The sequence below is a fragment of the Phacochoerus africanus genome, chromosome X, assembly GCF_016906955.1.
Source record: "Phacochoerus africanus isolate WHEZ1 chromosome X, ROS_Pafr_v1, whole genome shotgun sequence".
In the NCBI taxonomy this organism is placed as follows: domain Eukaryota; kingdom Metazoa; phylum Chordata; class Mammalia; order Artiodactyla; family Suidae; genus Phacochoerus; species Phacochoerus africanus.
Window position 1 is genome coordinate 72,756,320 of NC_062560.1, and position 6,907 is coordinate 72,763,226.

General features: G+C 40.6%; 1 pseudogene; it reads right to left on the bottom strand.

Annotated features, from left to right (window-relative positions):
- Positions 1 to 2,593: 2,593 nt before the first annotated feature.
- On the bottom strand, positions 2,594 to 3,076 carry LOC125117951 (eukaryotic translation initiation factor 5A-1-like; annotated as a pseudogene).
- Positions 3,077 to 6,907: the final 3,831 nt, after the last annotated feature.

A 6,907-nucleotide genomic window follows, 5' to 3' on the forward strand; every position in this document is an offset into this window, starting at 1 on the left:
ACATATAAATCAGTGGAACATAACCAAAAATCCAGAAATAGAACCACATATCGACTATCAACTGACTTTCAGTAAGGGTGTCAAGACCATCCAATAGGGAATTAATAGGCTTTCCAAGAATGGTGCTAGGAAAAGTGGATATCTATACACAAAATACTGAAGTTGTGCCCATATGCCACTTCACAGACACACAAAATAACTCAAAATATATCATAAAACTAAAGATAAGAGCTAAAACTAGAACAGCATTAGAGGAAAATATAAGAGCATATCTTCATGATCTTGGGTTAGGCCAAGGTTTCTTACATAGGACATCAAAAGCCCAAGTTAAGAAAAAATAAATGAACTGGACTCCTAAAATTAAAAAAAAAATGTACTGCAAATGACACTACTAATAAAACAAAAACAACCCACAGAATAGGAGAATATATTTGTAAATAATATATCCGATATGGGACTTACATCTGAAATACATAAAGAATTCTTACAATTCAAAACAAAAAGATAACCCAACTTAAAAATGGGCAGAGGTCTAAAAAGACATTTCTCCAAAGATTCAGGGAAAACCAATAAGCAAATGAAAAGATGCTCAACATCATTAGTCACTAGGGAAATGCACACACATCACAATGAGAATAACAGTTTACATTAACTAGAAGATAGGAAATATTGTGTGTTAGAGAGGATGAGAAGAAACTGCAACCATCTTACAATTCTGATGGAAGGTAAAATGGTGCAGCTGCTTTGGAAAACAGTTCAGCAATTCCTCAAAATACTAAATATGGACTTCACATATGACTGAGAAATCCAACTCTTAGGTATATATCCATCAGGAATAGAAACACAGATCCAGAAGTTTCCATTGTGACTCAGTGGTAATGAACCTGACTAGTATCCATAAGGATGCAGGTTCAATCCCTGGCCTCGCTCAGTGGATCAGGGATCTGGCATTGCCATGAACTGTGGTATAGGTTGCAGACCCAGCTCGGATCCCATGTTGCTGTGTCTGTGGTGTAGACCAGCAGCTGTAACTCCAATTCAAACCCTACATGGGGAAATTCCATATGCTGCAGGTGCGGCCCTAAAAAGAAAAAAAAAAAAAAAAAACAAAAACCACAGATCCAGACAAAAACTGGCATCTGAATGTTCATTGCAGGTTTTTTCATAACAGGCAAAATGTGAAAACAACCTAAATGCTCATCAACTAATGAATGGGTAAACAAATACGGTATGTCCATATAAAGGAATATTTTTCAGCAATAAAAACAAATGAAGCACTGATACATTGTACAATATGAACAAATGCTAAAAACAATCATGCTAAATTAAAATAACCAGTCACAAAGGCCAAATATTACATGATACCATTCATTAAACAGCTAGAATACACAAATTTACAAGAGACAGTAATGGCTGTCAAGGACTTGGGGAAAGGTGGGGGAGTAACTGCTGATGGCTGTGGGATTTTTTGGAGAATGATGAAAGTTGTAAAACTGGTTGTGGTGATGGTTAATTACACAACATCATATATCCACTAAAAGTCATTGAATTGTGCACTTTACATTGGTGGATTTTATGGTACATGGTTATATCTCAATCAAACATTTAAGAACAAGTTATAAAAATTGTATATGCAAAGATATGCCCCAATTTACTTGTTACATACACAATGTGTGAAGAAACTCAAGCTAGTTTTTAAAAAAGAAACTGTAATTTATAGAACAGTTTTAGGCTTATAGAAAAATTTATGATGATAGTACATAGAGTTCCCATAGAACCCACACTCAGTTCTATTATTAACTGTTGTCATTGTATGATATATTAGAATTACTGAACCAATACTGATACATTGTTATTAACTTAAGTCTGTATTTTATTCAGATTTCATTAATTTTTACCTAGTATCTATTTTCTTTTCCAAGGTCCCATTCTGGATATCACATTATATTTAGTTATGTCTTTTTTCATATTGTAGTTTTATCCAGATTTGATTTTAACAAATGTGTCAGGGAGAAAGCCTGTAGGAAAAGGTGAACTCTGTGGGGGTAGGGCCCTCCAAGATGCCTCAGGAGGGGGCAGGTCTCCTCCCCTTCCTCCTTTCCCTTTCCTTCTAAAGGGATTTGGGGAGACACATAGGCAGGGGAGGGGCCTGGTCTCCAGTCTGTGGAGGTGGTGCTTGGGATAAAGGGCTATGGGGGAATAATGGACCAGACCAGGGATGAATGGGGAAAAGGCACAAGACCATTTGCCAGAATCCACAGCTTTCTGCTTCCAGATTCAATTTTTAAAAAAAACAAAAAACAGTAAACCACAGCAGCCCCCACTCCATCTCCCCCACCAAGTTTGTAGTGCGATGGGAGAAGAAGAGGGCAGCTTCACTCAGGCCATGGTTCACTCGATCCTGGTCAAAGAAGCAGGGTAAAGGGCAAGGGTTCCGCAGACAGATTGAGGGAGTAGGAGAAACCAAAATGAAACGTCAAATTATGTAGGAGGAGTCCTACCAACGGTCAGGCCAGAGCTGGGCCAGGCTGCAGGAGGGCACCTCTGCAGGCTGGAGGATCACTGCTGCCACCACAGCCACCTTGGGAGCCAGTTATTTTGTCATGTCCTTGATTGCAACACCTGCCTCCTCTGTCAAAGCAAACAGTACTGTGATCAGAATCTCTTCACATTCATACTTCTGCTCAATCTCCTTTCTAAGGTCTCCCTCAGGTGGACAAAGGTTCTCTGGAATCTCCCCACTATCTTGGGGCAGTGAGAGAGACCTATCCTGGATGCCAATCAGCTGGCAATCTCTCCTTTTGATGCTGGGGACAACCAAATTCTGAGTTGACGGGCAGATATCTTCATATTTCTTCCTAACAAAGATATCATTACCAACCACATGGACCTTGGTGTGGCCATGCTTTCCAGTTTTGGAGGTCAATACTTACATAATCTTACATGGCCAGCCTGTGAGCACCACAAAACCATTCTTATGTAGTAATGAGCACTGAAGTGGGAAGGTGGCTGAGGCTCCTGCATCTCCTGTCTCAAAGTCCAAATCAACTGCCATTTTAAGAAGCTTCAATTCCATCTCCCATTAGTGCACTGACTCGACCCTGTCTGCTTGCTGTGAGTCCATCCACTGCTTCCAATTCTGCTGCCACTGCCCAGTTGTTATGTCTTTGACTCAACTTGGCTGTGACAGTTTTTCAGAATTTCCTTGTTGTTGATGGCTTTAATAGTTTCATAGAATGTCCCTCTATGGGGATCTGTCAAATGCTTTTCTCATGTTTAGACTGTGGTTATGGGTTTGGGTGAAAAAGACCACACAGATACCTTGTCATTTTCATCACATCCAATCAAGTGTTCACACAATCAGTGGGACTTATCACTGTTGATTTTGACCTTGATGACCTGGCTAAGGTGGTGTTTCTCAGGTTTCTCTACTGTAAAGTTACTCTTTTCTCCTCTTTTTCATAATGTACTGTTTGGAATGAAGTTACTATGTGCAGTTCACATTCAAAGAATGGGAGTTGTGCTCACTCTCTTTGAGAGCAGATTATCTAAATAAATTATTTGGAATTTTTCCGTGTGGGAGATTTTTCTTTCTTTTCTCATTTATTTATATCAGAATTAACTCATATAATCTTGCACTTCAATTATAATCCAACACTTTATTTTTCTGCTTAAATTGATCCAGCTTTGGCTCAATATTTCAATGGATTCATGACTCACTAATTTTTCATAAGAAAAAGGGTATTGATATTCATATGTTTGTTTCTCTGAAGTCCTCTATTATTCTTTGTCCTCAAGAAACTTCTCTCGGAGTTCCCGTCGTGGCGCAGTGGTTAACGAATCCGACTAGGAACCATGAGGTTGCGGGTTCGGTCCCTGCCCTTGCTCAGTGGGTTCACGATCCGGCGTTGCCGTGAGCTGTGGTGTAGGTTGCAGACGCGGCTCGGATCCCGCGTTGCTGTGGCTCTGGCGTAGGCCTGTGGCTACAGCTCCGATTCAACCCCTAGCCTGGGAACCTCCATATGCTGCCGGAGCAGCACAAGAAATAGCAACAACAACAACAACAACAATAACAACAAAAGACAAAAAAAAAAAAAGAAAGAAACTTCTCTCTTTTCTCTGGGATATTTTATTAGTTTGTATCTCTGAAAGCAACAATATAATGAAATCAACTCAATATAACTAATTAAAGAAGAAACAATTGGTGGAGTTTTACAGTTTATTCTAACAGTTTAATATTTTGCAGCTTATTTTAAGAGTATACAATTTTTTGCATAACATATATCAAACATTTTACACTTCAATAATTTCTGGGTTCATTAAATCAGACCTTGTCTGAATGCATTGGATGAAATATGTGTATACTATAAAAATCTACAGTGTCAGCTTATGTAAATGTTAGCTGCTTTTGCAAGAATGATATTCATACATTTCTTGCTAAGTTGAGAAATTAAAGTTGGATTTTTCAAACAAACCCCAAAATATAAAGCATAATAAACTCTAAACACATCAGACTCAGAGATATTTGTTGGTCATTGCCACTCTTTTTCATAAAAAGCTACCTTTATTTTAACAACCAACCATTACATGTAGTAAATTTAAAAAGAAACAAAAAACCCAAGAGGGTGTATGGTTCAAGATGGTGACATAGGAAGGGCCTGAACTTATCTCTTCCCATGGACACAACAAATAAACAACTATATAGGGAAAAATTCCTTTGAAAAGAACCTGAGAGCTAGTTGAACAATTACTCCACAACAAAAGATGAAAAGGACAGTAGGAGAGGCAGAGAAATGCTCTTGCCAAAAACCCCACCACCAGTGTTGCAGCACACAATAGGAAGGACTCACACCAGATGGGAACTTCTTCAGAAGGAACAAGGGGTTGGCATTCCACATCAGGCATCCCAGCCCCTGGGATCTACACCAGAGGAGCCCCACAAAATCTGGCTTAGAAAATCAACATGCCTGAAGTCCAGCGGTCCCAAAGTGCTATAGAACACTGAGATTCTCTTCTAAAGGGCTCACATGTGGTCTCAGTCACCCCAAGACCCAGCAAAATAACAGCAGTTTGGAAAGTACTGAGATTTTCATGAAAGAGAGTCATTTGAGGATCTAAAAGCATCAACTAGAGGAGTGGTGGAGGGTGGAAATTCTCCCCAGAGATGGAGGTGCTGGCAGATGCCATTATTGTGTTCTCCATCTGACCTGCTAACACAAGTGGGTGAGCTCAGATGTGGAGGTGAGCAATTGCGGTACCATCCCATTGCAGTGCTGGAGCTGTAGATCTCCAGTGGATGCAGCACTCCCCTAGTCCCTGGCTGGGACTGGCAAGTGTGAGCAGTCTTATCTCTCTCCTAACCTATAGCCAATGCAACACACCCCTTCCCCTTGACTGGGGTTGGTGAGCAGGAGCAGTCTCAGCATTCTCCCACCTAAAGCTGATGGGATGCACAGACAAGGTACTGTCATGCTACAATTCTGAAGCCCACAGGCACACACAGTCAAGTCATTTTCCCACTGTCTTCCTGAAACAAGAGAACAAGCCCTATACTCCTACACTCTCCAGCTGCCTACCTAAAGGCAGTGGGTGGAAGTGTGTAATCCACACAGAAGACATCCGTTGATTGCCTGGCACTGGTGGCTAAGGGGCTAGCATTCCTGAGCTCCACAGGACTGTAAAAGTTGAAAGTCAGTTCTTAGCAGGCCACCACCTTCAGAGCACTGCACAGACATCAGACTGAAACAGAATCCCAGGCTTCCTGTGAAAAAGCCCTATTTACTTAGCTTGGAGCTTCACTTTCAAGGACAGGTTTCAGGTTTGCCCCAACCCAGAGGCTAAGGAGCCAAGCAGAGAGACACCATCCTTGCATACCCTCTTGACCTCACTACAGCCTGACAAGACTGCCCAGAAAAGGACTTATACATTCATCAGGAGACCCATTTTTTTGTAACTATCTCTTAGGGGACACCTCCAGTTCTGCTCTGGAGGCCAGCAGATATACAATTGAGGCCCCACAGGACAATATATTTATGTACTTTAAAAGCTGCTGCCTGAGGGTCTGGCATCCAATCAGCTTGAAACTAGGTGTTAAATGAGATTCCTCCCTTTAAAAGACTGACACATCTCACCACACCTTCAACAACAGGAACAAATCAAGAATAAATCACAAGCAACTTATACAACTCAACAGCAAAAAAGCCAACAATACAATTGAAAAATGGGCAAAAGACCTGAATAGACATTTTTCCAAGGAAGATATATGGATGGCCAACAAGCACATGAAAAAATGCTCAACATACCTGATTATTAGAGAAATGCAAATCAAAACTACCATGAGATACCACCTCACACACCACTCAGAATGGCCATCATTAATAAGTCCACTGGAGGGGGTGTGGAGAAAAGGGAGCCTTCCTACACTGTTGGTGGGAATGTAAGCTGGCACAACTACTATGGAGATCAGTATGGAGATACCTTAGAAATCAATACATAAAACCCAGAATCTATACATATGACCCAGAAATCCCACTTTTGGGCATATATCCAGACAAAACTTTCCTTAAAAAAGACACATGCGCCCGCATGTTCATTGCAGCACTATTCACAATAGCCAAGACATGGAAACAACCTAAATGTCCAACAACAGATGATTGGATTAGGAAGATGTGGTATATATACACAATAGAATACTACTCAGCCATAAAAAAGAACGAAATAATGCCATTTGCAGCAACATGGATGGAACTAGAGACTCATCCTGAGTCAAGTCAGTCATAAAGAAAAAGACAAATATCATATGGTATCACTTATATCTGGAGTCTAATATAGGGTACAAATGAACCTTTCCACAGAAAAGAAAATCATGGACTTGGAGAACAGACTTGTGGTTGCCAAGGGGGAGGGG